This window comes from Lactuca saligna, chromosome 1, assembly GCF_052625555.1.
Source record: "Lactuca saligna cultivar CGN05327 chromosome 1, ASM5262555v1, whole genome shotgun sequence".
In the NCBI taxonomy this organism is placed as follows: Eukaryota; Viridiplantae; Streptophyta; class Magnoliopsida; order Asterales; family Asteraceae; genus Lactuca; species Lactuca saligna.
This window is the reverse complement of record NC_136417.1, coordinates 110,318,567-110,330,876: the sequence shown is the minus strand read 5'-3', so window position 1 is coordinate 110,330,876 and position 12,310 is coordinate 110,318,567.

The following is a 12,310-nucleotide window of genomic DNA, read 5'->3' as shown; positions in this document are numbered from 1 at the left end:
TAATAGGGCAATTTGTATCATGAAAGGTGGTATGGTTATAGGAATAATGGCTATCTCACAATTCTTGGAAGAAGGTGATGACAAGACAAAGTTGTGGCATTGTAAGTTAGGGCGCAGGAGTGAGAAGGGCATCTTAGTTCTAAGTAAACAATGACCATTTGGTGGAGAGGTTACATGAAAGATAAAGTTTTATGAAGCTTATATCAAGAGAAAGCCTCACAAAGTGAAGTTCAGTACCGGTCAACACACAAGTAAGGAAATCTTGGAATATGTTCACTCAGATCTATAGGGTCCATCTCTAGTAAAGTCTCAAGGAGGATGCACATACCTTGTGATGTTCATTGATGATTACTCAAAGAATGTTTGGTTGTATTTTCTAAATACAAAAGATGAGGTGTTTGAGAAGTTGAATGAGCGGAAGAAAATGGTTGAAAAAGGGACTGGAAAACAGGTAAAGACTTTGAGAATTGATAATGGGTTGGAGTTCTATAATGCACTATTTAATATCTTATGCATAACAGATGGTATAATGAGGTACCACACTACACAGCACACACCACTTCAAAATGGAGTTATAGAATAGATAAAGGAAACACTCATGCAGTGTGCAAGGTGTATATGAATATTTGCTAACTTATCCAAGTAATTTTGGCGGAAGCTATCAACATTGCTTGATATTTGGTGAATGGATCACCATCAGCTGCTATAGACTTGAAGACTCCTCAAGAGGCATGGTTTGGAAAAACCTCAGGCTATTCTGGATTACATGTATTTAGATTCCCCACACATCCTCATCTGAATAATGGTACCATTAAGCCAAGGGAAATGAAGTTCATATTTATAGGATACGTTGTAGGAGTAAAAGGTTATCGACTGTGGTGTACAAAAGTAGGAAGAACTAGATATAACGTTTGATGAATATGCCATGGGAAACTAGGGAGGAGGTGATACAAGTCAAGTAGGGAACAAAGATAAGGGATCCAACTAGAAGGTCGAGTTTTCAACTCAAACTTCAGATGGATTTGTGATAAGTGATGAACAATAAGACGATAGTGAACATCCTAGAAAATATGAAACCTATGAACAACCTTGGGGATCTTCGTTTAGTGATGTTGATGCCAAAACAACAAGGTGAAGATCAAAGAGAGTTATTAAACAACCTGATGGATATGTGGGATGTGTTAATTCTGGTGAACTTGACTTCATTTCATTTGCTTTGGCAACTGGAGAAAGCATTAACATTGAAGACCCTCAATTGTTTAAAGATGTTATGGGAAGTAAAGAAGAAAATGACTTTTTGATGGCTATGAATGAAGAAATGCAATTATTGGAGAATAACGAAACATGGGATCTTGTTCCATTACCAAAGGGAGCAAAACTAGTGGGATGCAAATGGATCTTTAAGAAGCAGGAAGGGATTCTAGGAGTTGAACTAGCTAGGTTCAAGGAAAGGTTAGTGGCAAAAGTGTTTTCTTAGAAAGAATGAATTGGTTATCACGAGGTATTCTCACCAGTCGCGAAGCAGAGGAAAAACTGAGTTCTTTTTGCATTGGTAAGTCCATCCGATCCGGAGCTTAAGCAGTTTGACATTAAAATTGCATTTCTTCATGGGAACTTAGAAGAAGAAAAGATTTACATTTCCTAGCAAGGGGCTTCCTTGATTCTAATAAGAATTAGGTATGTTTGTTGAAGAAATCTCTATATATTTTGAAGAATTCTCAAGGTAATGGTACAATTGATTTGATTCATTTATGATCTCACATGGATACATTCGAAACTAATTTGAAAATTGTGTTTACTTAAAGGAATTGTCACCGGATTCCTACACATATCTATTGTTTTATATTGATGACATGCTCATCATAGCCAAGGACATGGCTGGTATAAATGAGTTGAAGGCAATCATAAAGAATGAGTTTAAAATGAAGGCTTTAGGAGTTGCAAAGAATATACTAGGAATGGAGATTACAAGTGATAGAATAGCAAGGCAGTTTTGTGTTTCTCATCAAAAATACATTGAGAAAGTCTTTTAGTCATTCTACATGGATCAATCTAAACTAGTTGGAACTCATTTGGCAACACACTTTAAACTTGGTCCAATACTATACCCACAACTAATGAAGGAAGGAAGTACATGAGCAACATTCCATACTCTAGTGTTGTTGGAAGTCTCATGTATGTAATGATCTTACCAAACCTGATTTGTCTCATTCGTTAGTGTAGTAAGAAAATTTATGACTAATATACGGAAAGCTCATTTGGAAGCAGTTATTTGGATCTTGCAATACTTGAAGGGAATGAAAGATGTTTGTTGGTATATGGAGCTAATAGTAAAATTAACTTGGTTGGATATGTTGACTCTGGTCATTATGGTGATTTGTTGAAGCACAGATCACGTACATGCTACATATTCACATTGTTCAGATGTGCCATCAGTTGTAAGTCAATGTTACGAGATATTCTTACTTTTTCTACAATTGAATCTTAGTACATATCTATGACTGAAGGAATAAAGGAAGAGATATAGGTGCATGAGATTATTTAGACTTGTGGTATGAAGGATGAAAAGAATGTATTGTACCTTTACAGTTAGAGTGGATTGAGTCTTGCAAAGAAAATTATGTATCATGAGAAAACAAAACACATTTATGTCTGGTTGAGTTTCATTAATGACATTCATGAAAAAGACAAGTTTTCTATCCTGAAGATTAATACCGACGTGAAACCAACAGATATGTTAACAAATTTGTTACCCACAAAGAAGTTCAAGCTTTACGAGAACTTGGTTGATGTTCACAGGCATTATTTCCCTTCGGGATGGATGGCAGGAAGGGATAGGAAGTTCTTATTTAAGGTTGAGTTCAAAGGATACTGAAGTCAAGGTGGAGATTGTTAAGTGTGACTTGATCATTTAGAGCATTCTCAAGGATCATTTGAGTTTAATGGAGCACTTGGAACTTAATGGAGCACTTAGGATTCATAGAGCATGTGACAATGGAATGGATCATCTGACAAAGAAATGGATCAAGTGTCAAAGGAATGGATCTTCTAAAATAGGATATAGAACACATGGAATTGGAATGCAACATTCGGGTATATGGATGTGCCATCTATGATCAAGATAAACTATCTTATACTTGGATGTGCCACTTAGAATTCAAGTAGCACCATTATTGTTCTATATGCCCCATTCTGAATGAAGGTGCACCATCCATGATGTAGATGCGCCACTTTAGGAAGCAAGTGTGCTACACATTTCCAAGTTGTGACACTTTGAAGGCAGATATGCCACTACTAAAGCTTGATTCACCATCTACGAGTGAATTTTCCATTCATTAGGATGATATGTCATTCCCTGCACAAGAGGTGCATCCTCATTCTTGATGCCCCATCTTGGTGCAAGGTGCTCCATATTTGTTCCTTTATGAGACATGGTATCCGTGCTGAGCCACTTATGATATGAAGTCCCATATGATGCTCAAGATTGTTATAGGATGCCAAAATTTTGAAGATTCTCAACGATTATTGCATGATGCGCTACCATGAAGGTTAATGAGCCATAGCGATCTTGATGTTCCATTCTTACATCGTGATGAGCCACTATGGATCATGATGCTCCACCATGTGTGTTGTTGATGCTCATACAATACATATCAAGAATGAATGTTCCAAGAGCTTCTACATGGTGGAATGTGATTGGTTAACCCCTTTCATGGGCCTATGGATTTATGGGCTTGGCATATTTGGGTTTTAGATCTAATCTCATCACTATGAACAGGGATGCCTGCTAGCCTTTTGAATGTGTCTTGATTCTAGAGTGACAAGAGAATCTCTATTGAATTGTACTTGAAACCTTTTCTTAAGAACTCATAAGTAAAGAATACTTCCCTTCTGCCTGTGGACATAGGTCACCTTAACCAGACCACGTAAACGCTATGTCTTGTGTTCTTTTGGTTTTGCTTGTTTTCCCCTTTACTTCCTAACAAAAATGATATAATTAAATAAGAAAAAATTAATAAATTAACTGAGACATATATTTAGACATGCTAAATCAAAACATACATTGTTCCAAAAAAGGTATTGTTTACAATACAAGTACTTTATCTTCTAAGCATAAATAATAAGCTAAACTCCGAGAGTGAAGTTCCAACTTGATTGTGCTCGGTTGCGTACTCTTCTATAAGTATCTTCAATCCATATAAAAATATTAGATTAACATTAAGTACCAAGTACTTGAGTATTATATGAAAAGTATATTTTCTATCTAGTAGATACCTAAATTACTAGTCTCTTCATACTTTCATTTCAGATGAGAGGGGAATTTCCTCTTCCAGTATCATGTTTCTCCAAGAAAGAAACATGATCCCTCTATGTGGGCCTTTTTGGATTTATTAGGTTAAAGGTGTTCATTCCCTAAACTATGGGCCTCTTTGATCACATATGGTGACTCCTTTAGCCTTATATTCTTCCATTGTTTGAACAGCTTAAAACAAATATCACTACATTATTAGAATATTTGCTTAACCTGTCGGAACATCTGATATATCTAAATTATCCAAGACTTCTCAGAAGTCTTGAATAACTATTCCTATCATTATGTTAGAAACAACTTCAGCATCACAGTGATGCCTCTACCAGTTATCATGTTCAGGTTTTCTACTCAAAGCAGTTTGTTTAGGGATAGGGGTTTTAAGAATATTATTATTTCATTTAGTTCAGCAAGTGAAATATGATGCATGGTAATGAGGTTGGATTTTGTTTTCATCTGAAAAATTTCTACAAAATTAATTTAGTATTTTCAATATTTAAAATCTTCAATAATTAATATCCTTAAGTTTCGAAAACATTAATTATTAAAGTCTAGGATCCATGTTGCAAAACAAATAAATGGTTATGTATCCTTTTATCACATTCATTGAATCCAACAAAGTAGATATCGATTATCAATTATATACTAGTATATAATTCTTATATATATATATATATATATATATATATATATATATATATATATATATATATATATATATCAGATTGTTAATAACAAAGGTTAATATAGATTTTTTATCACATCTATGTCTCGTATCTCTATTACTTAGGTTCTTTATCACAATAGATTTTCAATCAAATCATCTACTTTGAAAAACTTGTGTAATTGACTTACAACTTGGTTATAGTAATCGCGAATACACCCCGACCATCAAATAATAACACTAAGCGTTTAGGTGACCTTTATCCCACTAGCGTATCTAGAGATGTGTGAGTCATTTCAAAATGGATTGCATAAATTTGAGGTTTATAAGGGGCCTTTGATGTTTTTATAATTCTAGTTGTAAAAACATATTACATCATGGTTATTGTATGTATCCAATAAGTCATGGTATACTTCAATTTAAAATCACATTTTAACAATTTTTGTATAAACTCCAAATTTTATATTATTGACGCCATCAAATTTGAAAGTTAATAACTAGTATTAAGTTTGGACGTTTGTTGCTTTACAACATTTATAAAACATTTAATAAAACTTCCTTTTATAAAATAAGGTTTGAAGTTTGATAAGTTTATAAAATCTCAATTTTAAATTTATATAATTTAAATCGACAAAATTTTCCATTAGCTACCGCTAGCAAACTTTAAACGATAAAGATTGCTTTATTTTTTAAAAAAATTGACCACCTTATCTTAAATGACAAATTTCATTAAAATCAAACTGTTTGTGATATCATTTGCGTTCAAAATATTCTATACATGTGAAATCTAATTTAACAATAATATCACAATATCAACATAAATTAAACAATAAAAGTTTTCATAACATATGTGCATAAACCAACCATCAAATGATATTTTTGTGAGTCATCACAAAAATGTGAAAAGAGTTACTAAAGGACATTCAAGGACTGAAAAACTTTTAATGTCTTCATGTGCCCCACATGTTTCAACACCTTCTAGCAAGTTTATAAAAAATGACAAATTTTTTAAACTTTTGATACTTAAAATGACCACCAATATCATTCTTGATACATTTTTATTAAAATAAAATATTTCTAAAACTAATCTATTAGTTATAAAAATAAACAAAATGAAAACTATATATTTATTAATATATACCATATGAATAAATAAATGTTACAACCATTTTAACAAATTACAGATAAAACAAACATAAGAGGTCCATGTCTAGTTTATGTACATTATACATACATACATATATATATATATATATATATATATATATATATATACATACATATATATATATATATATATATATATATATATATATATACACACACACACTCAAAATTATCTAAGACAACTTTCAGTGGCAAAAAATTCATGTGAATTTTTATCGTTAAAAGATAACAATTATAAAGTTGTCATAGAAAATATGTATGGATTTTCTTACAAAGAGAAAACCATCCATGTTTTCCAAAAAGAAAGACAATACAACCTACTAATGACCCTAATAAGGTCATAACACCTACTAGTGAGCCTAATGAGGTCATCTAGATTTACTATAACATAACACCTACTAGTGACCCTAATGAGGTCATCTAGTTTTACTACCAACAAAAGATGCACTGAAAATGTAGATGCTTAAAGTACGTGGAGGATATCAAGAGGAACAAGTCTAACGGCATTGGCACCTCAAGTATGTTTATGATTGATATCAATTATACTTAAGACTTTCGATTCTTATATCTTCAAACAAGATGTGGTACTCACATTTTCTTTGATGTTACTGTTAGGATGCAAATTTCTTCATGAAGGATTACAAAGAGAAAACCTGGAAGACATAATTAGACATGTGGGTTTTGATTCCTTGCAAAATAAGAGAAGGAGAGAGATAGATAGAGAAAGAATATATATATATATATATATATATATATATATATATAGAGAGAGAGAGAGAGAGAGAGAGAAAGAAAGAAAGAAATGGAGAGAGAGAAAGGGCAAGAGCGGGCCTTGTACATGAACCTCTAGTTATCATATTCATTATAGAGTGTGCTTCAGCAATGCAATCACTGAATGTTATAATTAGAGTGATTTATATAGACTAGAGTTCATACTTTTTATAACTCCACATTATGATCAAATATATCTTTTAAACACCTAAATCATCGTGTCGATTGTGATCTTACTATTCCAAATGTAAAATTTGAGTTTTATGTCCTCACCTAAATCATTGAGTGTTATAATTAGAGTTATTTATATAGACTATAGTTCATACTTTTTATAACTCCACATTATGATCAAATATATCTTCCAAACACCTAAATCATCGTGTCGATTGTGATCTTACTATTCCAAATGTAAAATTTGAGTTTTATGTCCTCACAAGTGCTATCAGAACCAAACCATGAAGATTCAAATAACTAGTTCATGGAACGGTTTACGATTTGACTACATTCTACACAATTTGATCGATGTTTGGTATGTCTCTCAAATTTATGGAACCTTGTTCGTATTTTATTTACTATATTTCACATATTTTTTGGATCGGGTCTCAAAAAATCATTCTTCCAGCCAAATCTCTTTAATTCGGCCCAAAATTTGGATCAAATTGTTTTTCTTCTTACCCAATTTATTTGTGAACTAGTCCACTTTTTTGATTCGTTTGTTATTGTTCAGATCCGGTTAATCAAGCCCAATACATATGATACAATCATTCAAACATCCATTCGGTTATTCTTGCACATATATCATTCATCGAGATAAGAATTTAGTTCAGTTTACTTAGTTGATTTAATAGTTCTAATAATCAAGCTCAAAATTTCATCTGTATCAACCTGATTTGTTGTGATATTGTTCGATCAAAATTAAATTATTTTGTTCCGGATCATCTCTTTGATCGATCGTATTCTTGATTTGAGTTCTTTCATATTATCTATCGATCATATTCTGATCTGGATATCAAAGTTCTTTTTGATAATCAATGATGAAAATGTTTGATTACTGGTTTTATTTGTGATTCTTGTGGAAGAACAATCCGATGAACACAAAAATATTTATGAGAGTTATGTTAGAATTGAAAATTTATTGGATGTTGATTATTTGGTGTTTGTTGAAGTACTTATAATAACACATCTGATAAGACATTTGTTTTTTGACCTTATTCAAGTGATTAATTGGATTGTTGGAAAAAAAATTATATTTATATTGGAATGAATTTGAAAGTCAAAATTGGTGTTCCTAGGAACATAATGAGGAATTTGACGAGTTCTGGTTTAGGAAAAACCAATTTAGCAAATGATACATATGCTTTAGAGTGATGATCTAGATGAATTAAGTTGTGGTTCAACATATAAAATTCATTATGGATGGCTGATTAAAGAAGTTAAAAATTAGCAAATTTGAACTTCCAACTGATTTTGACACAGCTTAAGTTTAGTTAATGAAAAATCAATGTAAATATGTAACACTTGTGCCATGGTATGCACCTTCTGACCCTTGAGTATTCAATAATTTCATTTTGTTCCTCGAAGTAGTACGCTTAGCGTACTCGTTGAGAAGACAGTACGCAGACGCTTACCATACTGGGTGGGTGGGGAGACGGGACTTAGGTCATGTACGTTGGGCATACGCATGTGTTCGATGGGCATACGTAGACTTTAATGAAACCCTAATTGGAGGTGTTGCACACTATTTTAAGCATCCTTATATTCTGGGGCAAGCCTCTTTACCAAAACCCAAAGTCTCCAAAACTCTAAAACGAGTTGTAGTATCCATTGTCCATCATTTGAGCATTTGTAGAGAGCTTGGTGTTCATTTTGTTCATTGTGAAGGAGTTAGAAGATCTTGAAGTTGCTAAGCTTGGAGAAGGAACTCTTGGATCAAGAACCACTACCCATTTTGCAAGAAGTTTGAAGTATCAAGTTATTATCTTGGTTGCTAGATGCTTAGATCTCTTTTTGGGGTAAATAGTTATGTTTTTAGCCATGGTTTGGATGGATGTTGGCATTAGGATGTCCCAAAGGCTTATTCTTCATATCTAAGGTCTTCATGGGATCCTTTGGCATAAAGGTGTCAACTTTATGGAGTTTAGGGGCGTCATGCATTCGTTAAGTCCTTTATTAAGTCATTTTTGAGCTTTAGAGCTTCTTATGGTCATGCATGGAAATAAAGTAAGCAACTTTACGTGGTATTTCAATATAAGGAGGCTAGATCTACACATTGGGGCGAAGTCTTAATGAGTTAAGTTATTAACGTAGAAGGTGACTGATTTACTTGAGTACGCTAAGTGTACAAGCCTGTACGTGCAACGTACAAGCCTTTGAGCCAGTACACCTAGCATACCAGCTGAGTATGCCCAACGTACTGAGTCTGATGACATGTCGATGTTGGGCCATGGTTTAGGCTAGGATTGTCACTATTTGGATAAAACCAAATTGTCCAATTGGATAATTTGGATTTAACAATTTGATTCGGATAATCGGATCTTTGGATTGGTTTTCAACAAAACCAAATTATTATTTTTTGATTTTGGATTAGTTTTGGTTTATAAAATAAGAACCGAATAGTCCAAAAAAACCGAATAAACATTTATTATCTATTTATTTATAATATATATCTATAGTTATTTATTAATTTTGTAATATATTTTTTCAAATAGGTTCAAAACGTTTCACCTGATAAAAATAACATTAATATGCATTTTCTCTAAAAAGGTTTCTATCTGTAAAATATTTAACTATAATATATCATCTTATTAGTCTTTATAAATTTCAAATCACAACTAAATAATTTGTTTTCGCTTTTTGTGTAAAGTTGAGGAATATTATAACTATATGTCGTTTTAAAATGTTTCGGTTTTTGAAAACCGAATTATAAAAACCGATCAACCGAATTGTAATTGGATCAGATCGGATCAGATTTGATTTTGGTTAAGACTATTCGGATCCATGTTTTGAAAACCAAAATCAATTTGGATTCACTTGATTGGATCGGATCAAACCGATCCATCCAAACGAACACGCCTAGTTTAGGCCTCGTCTTGGGCTTAGTAGGTTGGGATTTAGTTAGACCATCTTTTTAGAAGGTTTTAGGCTAGGAATATTATTGGGCTTTATGCTAAGGCCATGTGAAGCCATAAACTAGAGAGTCTTGACCAATTTGAAAGATCATTTAATGTAGGTTAAATAACTGAATTTTGGGTTTATCGATCAAATAAGGGAAACTCAATGGAATTCATAACTATCTCAATTTTTTCCTTTTTTCTTTTTATTGTCTGAATATTCAGGAGCTAAGACCATTCCAATGCCCCTTTTCGCCATGCATAAACTAAACCAACAATTAAGATAAGCACGAAATTTAAAGCTTCTACAAATACAGATACACCTAATACATCAAAACTCATTGCCCATGGATAAAGAAAAACCGTTTCAACATCTAAGGACCCGTCTATTATTATTTTTCTTGATATGTTTGTAGGATATATAGAGAGAAAATCTACTTTTGGGCCCATTGGATTATGGTTATGGGTTTCATTCTTGGACCAAGCTAGGTGAGGGGTAAAATGGTCTTTTTACCCCATGTAGAGATTTTTGGTTATGATGTAGCTCCCAAATGTTAAAATAGTTTTTATATGGCAATTGATAGCTCGGGCAATCAAGGATTATTTGTTCCATTCAGCCTTTCGAGGTGAGTCTCCTCAGTGGTATAGTGGGCTTGTATCTTATTATTATTCAAGTGTGGGCGGGGCCATTATCTCATTGGGTGGGTCCCGTTATTCAAGTATGGGCAGGGTTCGGTATATGAGTGTGGCTGGGACCTGTATCTTATATTTTCGGGGCCTGTTATATGACATGTATGATATGTGGTACTTTGGGGAACTCACTAAGCTTTGTGCTTCTGGCTTTAGTTTATGTTTCACGTACTTTCAGTTCCAAGGGGAAAAGCTTGGGTTGACTGCAACGCACACACCATATGGACTCTATTTATGGGACATACTCTATTTTCATGATGTTTGACATACTTCTTTTATTGGGTTGTAAGAACAATGTTCTGGAATACTGTTTTTACTTACATCGAAAATGAAAATTTTAGTTCATAATTTTTGGATGTTACAAATATTCAGAGTTGGCGATAGATTTATATTTTCACGCTCTAATATTTCCATTTATTGAAAATTACTTCCGAGGTTGAAATAGATTGAGGTTGAAGATCAATTTCGGGTTGAAAACTAGTTTCCGGTTAAAAATCATTTTTGATGTTGGAATGATTTGAGGTCGAAAATTAGTTTCATGGTTTAAATCAAATTTTGGTTGTCGAAAATCGACTTCAGGGGTGAGAAATCAAGTTCAAATCGAACTCAATTACGTGCCTATGGCATTGCAGTCTTTTAACCAAAGAAAAGGGGAGGAAGATGATACAATATCAAAAAACTTTATAAATTTTAAAGGACTGATGTTTGGGATGATTGAATCTGATTTTTTCGTAAGCATATTTCATGTTAACAATATATGTTGGATTAATTGCATTCTAGTCAAAGGTGGTCTGGAAAGTAAATTTTCAAAACTTGTCATATTTGTTTTTTACTTTTTTGGATTTGAAGCTTCATTTTATTCCACTTGTCGATGGGGAGTATAAAATTGATATATCTATCTTGAGCACATATTCAGGCCCGTTTGAAGGTTTTATAATCTTATTTCGACTATAAAAAAGGGAGAATTTGATACGGGCATTCGAAAGAAGATTGTGACTATTCAACATGATAATTTTACTAAAGCAATAAAAAGATTTATTGAAATCAGGTATTTTTGGTGTCTAGATGAGCATATTGGAGTTTATTTGTCAATTAGCTAGGTGCTTTATTGACTCGACTTTGGTTCTTCTTGATCAAGTTTAATTTAGAATGTTGCTCTTGATTTGTTACATTGCGCTTTTCAATTTTCATGACTTTAGTGAATGTTCTTTATGATTATTTTGAAGATTCATGTGATGTTGAGGGGGAGTTTTTAAAAGGATTTGGGAAGTATAGAAGAGATTCAAAATGCTTATTTCTGAAATGTGTATTTTTTTTTTAAGAAATTGGGTAGGGTTTTATAGTGGAGAACTGTATACCTTGAATCGTGTAAACATTGTCCGAACTGATATTTCTACCATATACTCAGGATACAAGAAATTCAGCATATGATAATCCTAAGGGGACATTTATGAATCTAGGCACAGAAATCGTAAGCCAAATTCGTAGAGAATTCTGAGTTCGTATGAAGAAAAGCGAGAGCTAAAAGATTCTCTCTTCTCCATAAAAGAAGAGTCATTTACATAGAAAATGATATGTTGGGTTTCGATATTAGGGTTG